The 15,205-nt window shown below is 38.6% G+C and overlaps 1 protein-coding gene across 1 annotated transcript in view; it reads right to left on the minus strand.

Annotated features, from left to right (window-relative positions):
* Kcnh5 (potassium voltage-gated channel subfamily H member 5) overlaps positions 1-15,205 on the minus strand; it is a 314,460-nt gene that overhangs the window by 241,269 nt on the left and 57,986 nt on the right. The gene's annotated exons all lie outside the window — the stretch shown is intronic.

Genomic DNA, 15,205 nt, shown 5'->3' on the forward strand with positions numbered 1-15,205 from the left:
AAATGGGTAACCTAAAGCAAATTAAAGATTCTAAAGTCAGTTTTTCTAAATTGTCACCTCACCTAGAAAAATTAAATCACAAATAGGAAATAATTTTTTAAATGAGAATGGAAAGCAATGTACTTGAAAACAAGAATTCAATAAAATTAATAAAACCAAACAGTTGGTTTTTCAAAAGATCAATAGAATAAATCTCTAATCCAGTGAATAAAAACTATGAGTGGAAGGAGAAGAAAAGAAAGAAAAGGGAGAAGAGGTAGAGAGGAGAAGGGAGGGAGAGGACACACGTTAGATAACAACATCACAAAACTAAAAATCTTATAAATAGTTTAAATATACCTAAAGAATGCTATGAATAACTCTATAGCAATAAATTTGATAACTTTAATGAAATGAGAAAATTTTCTGAAAGAAAATTGTAAAACTCATATAAGAAGAAACAGGAACTCAAAATAAGAATATATCTATTAATTAAAATTAGTGAGTAATAATCTTTAAAATGAGAATACAGCATTCCTAAATGAGTTCAGCAGTGAATTTTCTCAGACATTCAAGTAAGGAACAGCTCCAATTCTTTACAACTTCCAAATGATATAAGCAGAGAGTATACTTCTGGCATGTCATGAGACCGCCATCACCCTAACAACAAAGCTTAAGACATTATAAGAAAACTATAGATAAATGTCTCTCATGAATATAAATGCATAATCCTAAGCAATATTAGGAAATTGAAACTAGCAATGTAGAATAAAACATTATACATGGGGCTAAGTAGAATTATGCCAAGATTACAAAGCTGATTCAACATTTGAAAGCCAAACAACATATTAAAGAGGGAAAATTGCAGTCACATTAATGAATCTAGAAAATGTGTTTGACAAAATATAACACAAAATCAGCAAACTAAGATTATATACATCAGCAAGGTCTACAGAAAGAGTTCCAGGACAGCTAGGGCTACACAGAGAAACCCTGTCTTAGGGATGGAAGAAAAAGAAAAGAATATATACATGTCTTCAGTTTAAAAATGAGAAGCCTTAAAAGAAATACCATACCTAGTAGTGAATGACTGTATTTGTACACACACACACACACACACACACACACACACATATATACATATGTCTCCTCTCTCACTGCTTTTATATAACATCATAATAGAAATCCCTACTAATCCAATAAGACAAAAAAGGGGGGAAATGACATATTAATTGAAAAGTAAGGGAAATAAAATTAATACTAGTCAATTATACTTCTGTAAATGAACAATACACACATGAAATTTGACATTTAAACCACAATGTTACTACTCACAAAAATGAAAAATGCAAATGCAAATATTGAAATGTGCATGAGATATTAATGATAAAATATACAAAATTCATACAAACTATACAAAAAAAAGGGCTGGGGGATATCCCAGTAGTTAAAGTGCGTGGCATCAAAGCATGAGGTCTGCATTCAGGTCTCCAACCCTCACATAAGCAGTAGGCAGGTATGGAAGCTGACCTATAATCCCAGCACTTAGGAGGGACTCTGTTTGGAACACGATGATGAGTCAGACTAGTAAAATCAAGGGGATCTGAATTCAACCAAGAATCTTCCTCAAAATATAAGGTGGGGAAAAAAAAGATACCAAGTGACAATCTCGACTGCCACAAACATGCTCATGCATAAGAACATACAATTGCATGTATATCTGTATTTACATGTATGCCCACACACTTGTGAACACTCATAGACACGAATGCCACATACACAAAAAGGATCCCAAAAATAAAGATAGTTTCCATGTTATGAAAAGTAACACTCAATTTTACTTGCATACTAATTCTTCCTAGTATGAGCTACTAATAAGACACCATTTCAATCAATATAGCATCAATTTTTTAGTGGATATCAACAAAATAATTCTGAAATCTATATGGAGATGTAAAATGGAATAGTCAATGTATTATTGGAGAGAAGGTACTTCCTGGTTACAGGGCTTACTATGAAGCTACAGCAATCAAGAGAGCATGGGATGGGTAAAAGAACAGACAAAAAGATGAATGCAGCAGGACACATAACACAGAAATTGACTCACATGCAATTGCTCAACTGACTTTTGACAAAGAAACAAAGTAGAACACCGCAACTTTTTTTTTCAACAATTGATGGTAGAACAACACATATCCATATGCAAAGAAAAAGAGATATCTCAACATAGTTTTGCTTTGCATTTCCCTGGTGACTAAGAATGTCGAACGTGTAAGTATTTCTCAGCCATTTGAGATTTCTCTGTTGTGAATTCTCTGTTCAGATCTGCACCCTATGTTTTAATTGAACTATTTGGTTTGTTGATGTCTAGTTTCTTGAGTTCCTTATATATTTTGGATGCTAGCCCTCTGTCAGATGTGGCATTGGTGAAAATATTTCCCATTCTTCAAGCTGCTGTTTTGTCTTACCAGCAGCATCCTTAGCCTTTCAGAAGATTTTCAGTTTCATTAGGTCCCATTTATTGATTGGTGATCTTAGGGTCTGTACTCTTGGTGTTCTGTTTCATCTTACACCTGTCAGAATGACTAAGATCAAAAACACAAATGACAGCTTATGCTGTTGAGGATGTGGAACAAACTTGTAAGAGTGCAAACCTGTACAGACACTATAGAGATCAATATGGCAGTTCCTCAGAAAATTGGGAGTCGATTTACCTCAAGACCCAGTTATACCACTCTTAGGCATATACCCAAAGGATTCTTGCTCAACTATGTTCATAGTGACTTCATTCATAATAGCCAGAAACTAGAAACAACCTAGAAGTCCATCAACTGAAGAATGGATAAAGAAAATGCAGTATTTATTCAATGATGTATTGCTCAGCTATTAAAAACAATGACCTCATGAAATTTTCAGGCAAATGGATGGAAGTAGAAAAAAATCATCCTGAGTAAGGTAACCCAGACGCAGAAAGACAAACATGGTATGTACTCACTTATAAGCAGAGAGTCACTGTTAAGTAAGGGATAGTCATGCTACAATTCACAGATCTAGAAAGGCTAAGTAACAAGGAGGGCTCAAGGGAGAGACACATGGATCTCCCGGAGAAGGAGAGATGGAATAGGTTTTAAGAGTAGACTGGAGGCAAGTGGGATGATAACGAGAGTGATAAGGTCAAAGGGTGAGACAACTGGAATTGGGGGACATTTGGGGGTCAATACGGAAACCTAGTGCAGTGGAGACACCCTGGAACCTTCAAGAGTGATCCTAGTGAAGACAACTGATAAATGGGGGGTGCAGAACTTGAACCAGCCATCTTCTATAACCAGGCAAGGCTGTCAGCAGTGGGACTGGGACCCAAACCCAGCCACAAAATCTTCAACCTACAATCTCTCCTGTCTGCAAGATGTACTGAGGTAGTGGTGGCACCGAACGACTGGAAGTGGCCAACCAGTACTGGCATAACTTGATGCCCCTGCTGCAAGAGGGAGCCCAAGCCTGACACTGCCTGGATAGCCAGGAACCAGGGGCTGGACAGCCCAAAGACCTAGGATAGAACGAAACATGACTTGGAAAAATTCAATGAAATTATTGCTAATGATATTCTGCCATATTCATAGATCCACTCCTAGCCCATTTGTCATCAGAGAGGCATCATCCAGTCACTGATGGGAGCAGAGGCAGAGACCCACAGTCTAACACTAGGGGGAGACAGGGGAAGGCTGCAGAAGACAGAGCAGGGGGAAAGGGTTTGCAGGAGTCAGATGGGTTGAAGACACCAAGCGAACACGGTCCATAAAATCAACTAAGCAGGGATCATAGGGGATCACAGAGACAAGCAACAATCATGGAGCCTGTATGAGTCTGAACTAGGTCCTATGCATATCCATTATATTTGTGTAGCTTAGAGTTCTTGTGAAACTCCTAAAAGTGGGAGAGGGGTGGGAGATGTCTTTGACTCTTTTGCTTGCTCTTGGGACCCTTTTCCTTCTAGTAGGTTGCCTCATCCAGCCTTGATATGAGGGTTTATGCTTAGTCTTATTGTAGCTTGTTCTGTGGTACTCAGTTGATATCCTGTGAGGCCTCGATACTTTTTTAAAGGGAAATGGATAAGAAGTGGATCTGGGGGAGAGGAGAGAGAGGGAAAAGAAGTGGAAAGAGTGGAGGGAGGACTGAAATTAGGATGTAGTGTATGAGAGAAGAATTAGAGGAAAAAAGGATAGTACTTTGTCACTTTCAATGCCCTTCACAAAAATAAGTCAAAATAGATTATATACTTGAATCAAAAAAACTGAAAGTATAATGTTTGTGGGTGATAAAAGATGTCTCAGCCCATTTTCTGTTGTTGACACAACATAATACACTGATCATTTTATAAACAAAGTTTATTTGGGCTTGTCCAAGGTTTAAGGGACATAGCTTATGAAGTCTTTCTTGCTAGAAATTCTATGACAGCTCAAGACACCACCAGGCAAGAGCCAGGAAGCATAAGAGAGACCCACCCAATGGATGCTGATCACAGACCTACTTTTCATAAAATACAGTGATCTTTTGGTCCCACAAATGGATTGGTCCACTAACAAGGCAGAGCCCTAATCACCTCTAAAATACCTTGCCTGGTTCCACCTACTACAATCTCATAAAGTGGATTAAATTTCATAATGAGTTAAAGGGAAGACAGTACAGTGTCAAACCTCAGTGAAAGAAGAAAATTAAGGTTGCTTTAGTTATAGTAATAACTCTTTGGGGGACATGTGTATGTGTGGGGTGGGTATGCACCTATGTGTTCTATATATGGAAACCAGAGGACAACCCTGGGTGTCATTCTTCAAGTGCTACCCGCCTTAGGTGTGTGTGTGTGTGTGTGTGTGTGTGTGTGTGTGTGTGCCTTTGTATGTGTGCTAATTTGTTGACAGGGTCTCTCCCAGGCCTTTAATTTGCCAAGTAGACTGGACTGGCTAGATAGTGAGCCCCAGAGATCTGTCTCTCTTTCTGCCTCCCAAGTTCTGGGGTTACAAACACATACCAACATGCTTGGCTTTTTCATATAGATTATTGAACTCAAATTTAGGTCCTTATGTTTGCAAAAAAATGTATGTTGCTGAATGAGCCATCTTTCTGCCAATGACAAGTTTTGGACATAATAACAAAGGCACAATTCATTAAAAATGATCATTTAAACTTTATTTTTTTATTTTTTTCATTTAAACTTTAAAAACATGTAAAATTCTGCTTTGTGAAAGATGCTGTCAAGAGATTGAAAAGATATATCTCTGGCTAAGAGAAAATACATTCAAGAGATGGAGCTGATAAAGAACCATTACTAGCTAGATATGGAAGTGCATGCTTGTATTTAAGTACTTAAATCACAGTACTTAAGAGTTGGAGACAAGAGGATGAGGAATTCAAAACCAGCCTCCTCTACATAGTGAACTCAAGGTCTGTCTTTAAAAGGAAATGTTTTTAAAAGCTAGCTAATAAATAAATAAAGGACGTTTTTGATAACTTACTGAAGAAAATATTCAGATCACACATAAGCATTTGAAAAGATCTTCAGCATCTTTATGTTATTAGGTAACTGCAAAGTAAAATAGTCTTCCATCATAGATCCATTCAAATGGCCAAAAAAAAATCCAAAATACTAAATCTAACAAATGTTGACAAAGATGTGGGACAGCAGATTCTCTCTTATCCCCTGCTGATGAGAATGTAAAACAATACAGTCATTTTGACACAAAGTTTGATAATTTCTAACAAAATGAAGAGATACCATATGATGCAGAAGTCTTCTTCCTCTGCACTGGCTGACTTGAACGTGCTAAAAGTTTATATTCACATATAAATCTGCACACAAACATATGCAGCAGACTTTCTCATCACTGAAAATCCTAAGAAGCACTGAAGATACCCCTCAGTAGGTGAGTCAATTCGCATACATCTAGACAATGATACATTACTGAGCACTAAGAATGAGTTATCTATAGACACTCGCAATCCCATAGATAAACTTGGAATGCCTGTTACTATGAGGAGGGAGATAACACGAAAAGCCTGCAAACTATTGGCCCCAATTATATAGCACAATTATATGCTACAGTGTTCAGTGGCCACACACTATGGAGACACCTAAAGGATTGATGATTGTGAGGAGTTTATGGGTAAGGATGAATGAAGATACAGAGCAAGGATGCTTTTAGGCCGTGAAACTAAATATCTGTACTGCAGCAGTGCATTCGTGTCCCCATACACCATCAAAACTGGCGTCACATCCTAAACAAAGGATGCACCCTCAAGTAAATGCAAGCTTTGAGTGGCAATGTAGTGTACCCATGCAAGTTGATTAACTATATAACTGCATATGCTGGCATGGGACTCTGACTATGGCTGACTGAATCTGCCTATGTAAGGGCAAGGGATGTATGGGAAACCTTAGTGCGTCCCCTCAATTGTGTTATGGCTTTAAACTGCTCTTTTTAAAAGTTTATTTTACAAACATCCTTAAAAGCTTAGCTATGAAACTTACTAAGACTGAAAGCTGATAAGGTGTCATCCATTGGGAAATAGCAGAAAGGACTGAGCAATGCTCACTGATTTGTCCCCTACATGTTAAAACACATTCCTCAAAGCATCATTGTTGAGAAAGGATACCTAATGGGAGGCATTTAGTTCCTGAGTTCTCCATCTCATGAGTAATTAATGTCACATATATAAGTCAATATCTCTAACCTTCTGCCATGTGAAACACTGCAAAAGGACCTTTACCACCACCTACACACACACACACACACACACACACACACACACACACACACACATCCCATCATGCTGTGTTTCCAACCTCTGGAAACAAAAAAAATAAATTTCTGTTACTTATAATTTACCAATTTGTTTGAAACAGACTGAACTAGATCACCAATTAAATAAAATTAAGTCAATCTACCAATCTATGAAATCCCAATCAAAGTTCCAAAACCATTTTTTAAAGAAACAGAAAGAAAAAAACTATCTTAAAATTTATATATTGGCACAAAATATCCCAATATCCAAAGCATTCCTAAGGAAAAAGAACAATGCTATAAGTACCACCATTCTGATTTTGAATGAAACTACAGAGCCATAGTAAAAGAATCATAATGGTCCTTAGATTAAATTGAGGGTGTAAATCAATAGAATTCAGCAAAGGACCCAGATAAAAACCCTCATAGCTACAACAACATGATTTTTTGAGATTATAATATAACTATTTTTCCCCCCTCACTTTTCTCTCACCAAACTCTCTCATATATCCTTCACCACTCTTCTCAAAATTCATGGCCTTGTTATTCACTAATTGTTATTGCATGCATATGTGTACATGCATATATACATGTGTGTATATCCATGTGTATGTATAGTAGTGTATGTTATAGGAATATATATATATATATTCCTAAATATAATCTATTGTGACCTTACAATGCTTCTTGAATGTATATTTTCAGGGATGACCATTTGGCACTCAGCCAACTGGTATACCCTACCCTGGAGAAGACCACCAGTCCTGATCCCAGTTTTCTTCATTTCTCTGTTGCTCTTTGTGTAGATTAAGGATCCATGGGCTTTTCTCATCCAGTTTGACATGTTCACTGGTATCATTCTTGTTTGTCGCACATTTGGGGAGTCATATTGGTGAGACACCACTATGTAGCTTCTTTCTGATGTTACTAGGAAACACGGTCTCACAGTAAACTCCCTGATCTTCTGATTCTTTTTCATTTTAGGAGAGGGAACCATAGGATTTTTGGCAAATATGTGAAAAATATACCCTGGGGAAAAAAGCCTCTTTAACAACTGATGTTAGGAAAAATGTATCTCCATATGTAGGAAACTGGAGGTAGATTCCTCCCTATCTAACACTCAACTCCAGACAGAGCAAAGACCTTAATGTATGAGTTGAAACTTAAAAACTGTTTTTAAAAATTAGGCAAAACACTCAGGATTCAGGTGTACACAAGTATTTTCTTAATAAAGCTCAAGTCTCTCCATAAATAATACCAACAAATGACAAATGGAGTCTCAAATTTAAAAGCTTCTACCCAGAAAAATCAATGTTTTTATAGCCTGAAGAGACCTAGTGCTTAATGGGGACTAGCACTATCTATACATATATATATATATGAAAAATCAAATCACATAATCAATAAATCAGCTAATGAAATATATAGGTCTCTAAAGCTAGAGTACAAATGACCAATAAACATTTGAAAAGTACTCAGCCTCATTAGCCATCAGAGAAGTAACAGGCTTAAAGAGCACTGGTTTCCCATCGTCCCACTCAGAAAAAAAGTAACAAATGTGAGGATGTGGACAAAAGGAAACACTTTCTTAGCACTGGTGAAACGGAAACTCATCCAGCCACTGTGGAAATCAACATGAAGTTTCCTAGAAAACCAAAAACAGATCTCCTGTGTGACTGAGTTATACCCAAAGGACTCCAACTCAAGATATCAAAGAGAAGCTTGTATGTAGGTAATCATTCCATCATCACTATTTACTGTATTTAAGCTATAGAATCACGTCAGATGACCAGCAACAGAGCAATGGATAAAGAAAATGGGATATATGAAATTTGTTTCAACTCTAAAGAACAAAGTATGTCCTTTAGAAAAAAAAATGGAGGCATTGGTAATACCCATATTAAGTTAATTGAGACAGCTCATAAAGACAAATATTGTATGTTTTCTCTTAGTTCTAGTTCCTAGATCATACACACATGCATATCGTGCATGATCATATGACATGAAAGTGGAAACAAACTGTCTAGGAAAATAAAGATGTCTAATGGGGGAACGAAAGAGGCACAGGGACAATCTCCAGCACACAATATTAGCTAGTATAAAAAACAGCCTTCTCCAGCATAGTACCATGTAGCGTGACTGTCAGGATTTAACGGTAGAACTAATACCAAAGAAACTGAATGCAATCCCTTTCTGATCCTCTCAAACATTACTTTCAAATATCTATTTTAATTTAAAAATAATGGCATGTCAATTGTATAAATGATGCTGTCTACTAGTGCAATTCCCGGTGGAAGACCTGAGGCAGCAAAAAGGACAGAGAGGTTCTAGTCTGACAAAAGCCATTAGCAGCTACAAGCACGATTACCCTTTTCTGGATTCAGAATTCTTATTATGATAGCTAGAGGTAAAATTACAATGTTAAATGTATGCGGTAACATGAAATCTGCATGTGGCAGTCTGACAACCATAATTGTGAACAAAGAATAATTCAGACACTGTTTTCAAAAGGAGTTTTCTAAAAATTAAAACTCTTATCGGCTTCCACTTAGCCACTATAGATTCATCCAACTTCCTTTCAGCTTCAGTGCGTGAGTGATCTTTTTCCTAAGTTTGCTTCATTCTGATCCATTTTTCAGTCTTACTTTGTGGGTCACATCACCCAACATCATCTCATCGCTGTGCCCCCCTTGCTACTGGCCAGTGTATTGTCTGCAGACCCAATCTTTCTTTACTTTACACTAGCTCTCCTAGGGTACCCAGACCAAGTACTCTAGACCCCTGATGCTGGTTAAAATGAATGCTGCAGAGGAGGGAGATTCTATTCTTAGACTTCATGAGAGAATATCTTTTATCCTCCATTTATGATGTTTAGAAAGCTCATTTTCTTTATTTTTAGACCAGAAGCTTTCTGTAATGGGTTTTGTCTTTTCTGTCTCATAGTTTTTCTTTGAAAATCACATATCCAGCTCACAAATTCCTAATAAATCTAATTTATCTTCAGAGAGCGCATCAAGGGTCTTGAAAACCAAGTGTTACTAAGCTGCCTCAAGGCATTCTGCACACGTACAGGAATAAAGGATTAAACTAGAATTTTCCAACTCATATTCTCTCTTATTCCCCAGTCCCCACTTGCCGGTGCGGTTCCTCTTGCCTAAGCTCCATCCTGTCTTTGTCATTGCAGAATTCACTGCGACCTTGGCAAACACTTCCCCGTTCGTGGCATCAGTGCACATCCACGTGCTGAAGAAACACAGTGGCGACATATTCTTCACCACCTCAGGATTTAGACTGAAGTTGTACAGAGGAAACCCCAACAGATGAAATAACAATTGTCTCTCAGTCTTTAGAATTTTTCAAGTGGAACTCATGAGTGCCTTTTCACACTAATTCCTTGGAACCAGCTTGTGAGAATGGAAGGCAAACCTGGGAGGAAAGCATGCCCTAGACTAGGCAGAAGATCCCAGATCATCCAAAGACTAATAATAAAGTTAAAATAATTTTAACTGCATTAATGTGCATGCATGCACACAGTGAAGATGAAATGTGAAAGTGGTAATTGGAAGTTTTGAGAGGGATGCCAGAAAACCTTCCTGAAAGAGAAAGCCAGATTCTACATAATGAATGGTTAACAAAGAGCCAAATCTTCAAGAGCTGAACCAGGGAGAGGCCAGAGATGCGTTAAATACAGTGCAGGCAAGGAAAGAGATGGACATGTAGACCATATAGACAACCAGGTAAAAGAATAACATTATTAGAGGAGAAAACTAAGAATCAAAATGTAGTATATTAATTTTAAAGAAAGTGGATAGGGGCTGGAAAGATGGCTCAGTAGTTAAGAGCACATATTGCTCTTGCAGAGAGGACCCAGGTTCAATTCTCTGCAGCCACATGGTGGCTCCCGACCATATGCAATTCCAGTCCCACAGCATCTGATGTCCTCTTCCGACCTCTGCAGGAACAAGGCGCAGACAAGGTAGTATATGTACATGTATGTGTACATGCAAGAAAAACACTCATGCACATAAAATAATAGAATGAGTATGTCTTTAAATTATTAAAGAAAAAGAACGAAAGTCCTTGTGTTATTTTGGAGAGGGGCAAAGATTCTCACAAGCTTTTAGGATTTAAGGCAAATGCTGATAGAAAAATGTAACAGTTATAGATTATCAGAGTATATCAGTCATGATATATTCAAGGCATTAGAAAGGGTCCAATGAATTGAGGGAAACCTCAGTCCACACAGAAGAGTATAAAGTACAAAGGAAGCAGCACAAAAAAAGCATGTAAAATGGAAACTACAATGCTCTAAATAAGTCAGAATCTATTTAATCACAGTAAATATGAATACCGTAAATATGAATAAATTAAGTGGCACAGTGTGAAGACTCTCAGAATCTATCTAGTCTTTATAAAATATACATTGAATGTAATAATCTACAATTACAGAACATTGCATACAGTAATATATGTGCCAAGTGCACATGAGTGATGCAAATGCAAATTTGGCTGCATGTATCGAGCAAAACAGCATTCTTATAGCCAATGAGAATTAGAAAATTCTGATAAAGAAATCTCCCAGAATGCAGCAACGAGATGATGGTTTGAAAAACAACTGAGAATAAACAAGGAAATTCCAGGACTTGTTCAACATATTTAAACAAAAAGTGTTTCAGAAGGGAAAAAATGGAGAAAAAGAGAAAGGAAGGAGATACTCTTTTTAAAAAGAAAAATATGAAACAAGCTTTTTGAGACTGAAGAAGGCTGCTCTGTCAATATCTATGAAGATGTATGAAAACGGTCCCATGCTAAGGCATGTCATCAGTTTCTAAACCTTTGGGACACAGGAGATATATTAAACCTCTACAAAGAGAAACATGGGAAGTAGCAAAAGACAAGATCTCCTGAGTAAATTGGGAGCATGGAGACTTTGGGGGAGGGTTGAGAGGGGAGAGAAGAGGCAGGGAGGGGAGCAGAGAAAAATGTAGAGCTCAATAAATATCAATAAAAAAATTAAAAAGAGAGAAAACAGATCACATGAAAAGGATCAGAAACCACAATGGCTTTGAGCTTCTTAAATAGAACCACTAAAAGGTAGAACTTCAGTGGCATCATATCTTCCAAACGCCTAAAGGGAAATTACCTCAAGCTAAGGATACTGTAGCTAACTCTAAGAGAGACAAACATGGGAAGTAGAAAAAGACAAGATCTCCTGAGTAAATTGAGAGCATGGGGGCCTTGGGAGAGGGTTGGAGGGGAGGGGAGAGGTAGGAAGGGGAACAGAGAAAAATGTAGAGCTCAATAAAAATCAATAAAAAAATACTGTAGCTAGCCAATAACTCTTGATCAAACAGGAAAATGAAGAATTATTTGTTTCAATCCATGATGGTGAATGAATTTCTATTGCACTGGTATAGTAAGGGGACATTTAGACAAGAAGTGATCAGATAACTTGATGCTTGCACTTCTGGAAGGACAAAGAAATGAGCAACCCTTGGGAAAAACAGAGAAGAAAAAGTAACCACAAAAGGCTGCTGGGTGCTTCAGCTACAAAGAGTCTCCAGTTAGAAGCACTCAATACTTACTGAACCGAAACAATGAACTGAAACCTATATGAGAATAAGCTGATGGCCATGGACCAGCTATGAAAAGGGGGACTAAAAGCTCAGATTCCCGAATGAGAAGCCAAAGATGAAGCCTGAAGTTGAAACCCCAGAGGAAAGACAGATAAGTGTGTTCCTCACTGGCGTGGAAATAAAAGGGTAACAAGTAAATAAATCTCCTAAACAATTTAAGTCATGTCCTCTAGAGTTTGTTCTTTTTCAGAGAGGCGATTTCTCTTTATACTCCCTTGAGTATAAAGTGTGACAATGACTTGCTCCACACTGCTTTGTCCTTCCAGGTTCTGGGAGGAGTAGGTGACTAAGACAAATATCTGAGGGATAGAAAAGGTGGAGGGTAGGAAGTAGGGGTGCAACTTCAAAACCCAGCACAGGTCTGGCACCAATGAAAGAGCAAACGAAGATTTGGCAAAGGAGAGTTCAGAAGGCAACACAGAAAGAGAGTGCACCAGGACAAAAGCCATCCAAATACATCTATGCATGCGATAACAACTGGAGGAAGGAAGGGGCCCTGGACTTGAAGGAGAGCAAGTATGGGCATATGGAAGGGTTTGCAGGGAGGGAAGGGGAAATCCTGGCTAAAAATACGGTCTCAAAAGGAAATAATCAACAACAACAAAATAAAAGTCGTCCCATGATCGCTTTTAATGATGGGCTTCCCGTCATATGACATCACTGGTTAAAAGAAGTTTTGGAAAAATGTGGCTTGGGGGTGACACTGCAGCAGCCCCCCAAAACAGCCACCTTCAGACAACTGTGTTTCGTGGTGCATTGCCTGCTTCTAGCAGCTGACTGCACAAAGACTTAAAAGGGAAGCGGCCTGAGCTCTGGCTCTTGCCACTTTCTTCAGTAGCCAGCTTCAAGAGACTCTGAATTCTGAGCTTAAAAAGGTGGGAACATCCGGCTTAGCCAGACAGAGCTCGGCCCAGGACGCTGCTGCCCTACTCTAGCATGAAGGGAGGTATGAGCAGCACTCCTCCTCAGCCACCGTATTCACCAGCCCAGTGTTTGTGATACAGCTCTGACCTTGCAGGGTTATAACTGAAAACGGGATCTCAGAGTAGGCTACACTGCTGTGTCTTTAGGATGAATGAGGTCCTTTAAAACAGTTCTGTATCCACATATTATGACACAACCAAGCTTGTACTCATAGATATATTTTACTATTATGGAATGGCTTTACTTATGTTCTTTTCTATGAATTGAGTCACAGTTTTGATTTCTTTATTGACCAGCAAAAACGTATACACTGAAGGTGTACATATTGCTCTGACTTATACAGACATTATGGGATAACTAAATATATCTAATTAATACATGTCTTGCCTCTCTCCATTATCAATTTTGTGTTGAGAACAGTTACTCCCTGCTATGGTTCGGATGTTGGCCATCCCCCAGAGACCCATATTTAGGGGATTCATTCCCAAGGTGGTACTGCGGGCCTTTAGGAGATAAGAATTAAGGGAAAGCCCTTGAGCCACTGGGAGTGTGCCTTAAAATGGATTGTGAGATGTGCCTATACTGCTGGGTGGTGGTGGTGCATGCCTTTAATCCCAGCACTTGGGAGGCAGAGACAGGTGGATCTCTGTGAGTTCGAGGCCAGCCTGGTCTACAAGAGCTAGTTCCAGGACAGGCTCCAAAGCCACAGAGAAACCTGTCTCGAAAAAAAAGAAAAAAAAAAAGATGTGCCTATACCATATATGTGTATGTATGTATGTATGTATTATGCATGTTTGTGTGTGTATGTATGTGTGGTGTAAGGCATGGCCACATGTGCCACCACATGCTCCCACCAACTCTTATCAAAGACACAAAGAAATGGGGCTGCTGAATCTTGTTCTTGAACTTCGAAAACTATGAATAGAATAAACTTTTGCCTCTATGACTAATCTGACTGGGTATCTTGCTAGAGCAATGCATATTTGATTAGTAGACCCCCCCCATTCTCTCATATCAACCCAATCAGTCAGCACTTTTAAAGAATCTAGCATATTTTTCACGGTGCCATCATATAACACAATAGACCTCTTCAACTCAACCTTTCTGATTGGCTGAAATTTTGAAGTCTTAGTTCACCATCTTCCCAAACACCCCAGGCCTCTGTATTGTCGTCATTCACTCTCTGCTTCTGTGAGATCAACTTCATTCAACTCCACAAAGGACTGATGGCTTTATTGGAATGTTTATGCTTGTGTTCTAAATGGCTTGAGTTGTAATATGCTCGTGTAATAATCCATGTGGAAAATGGAATGCTACTTATTGCATTTATCGTGTAATTGGCATTTTCAAAGTTAATGCCTTTTAATTCTCTCCAGAAGATAATTTCAAAAGAAATAAATGTACTTTTAACAGCTTGGTGATGCAGAATTTAAAATTAGAGAAATGATACCATTCATTAATTTTTCCATAAAGTAATAGTTATGTGTACAGTATCAAAATAAGAATTCAACATTTAATTTGGGGAAAATAAGTTGTGAGCTATATTTGACTCTAAATGCTGCTAGTTTATCTTCGTGTTCCTCCTCCTCCTCCTGTTCCTCTTCCTCGTCCTCCTCCTGCTCCTCCTCTTCTCCTCCTCCTGCTCTTCCTGCTCTTCCTCCTCCTGCTCTTCCTGCTCCTGTTCCTCCTCCTGCTCTTCCTGCTCCTCCTCCTCCTGTTCCTCTTCCTCGTCCTCTCCTGATCCTCCTCGTCCTCCTGCTCCTCCTCTGCTCCTCCTCCTCCTGCTCCTCCTCTTCTCCTCCTCCTGCTCTTCCTGCTCTTCCTCCTCCTGCTCTTCCTGCTCCTCGTCCTCCTGCTCCTCCTCTTCTCCTCCTCCTGCTCTTCCTGCTC

The sequence above is a fragment of the Microtus ochrogaster genome, chromosome 1 (genome assembly GCF_000317375.1).
Source record: "Microtus ochrogaster isolate Prairie Vole_2 chromosome 1, MicOch1.0, whole genome shotgun sequence".
Lineage (NCBI taxonomy): Eukaryota > Metazoa > Chordata > Mammalia > Rodentia > Cricetidae > Microtus > Microtus ochrogaster.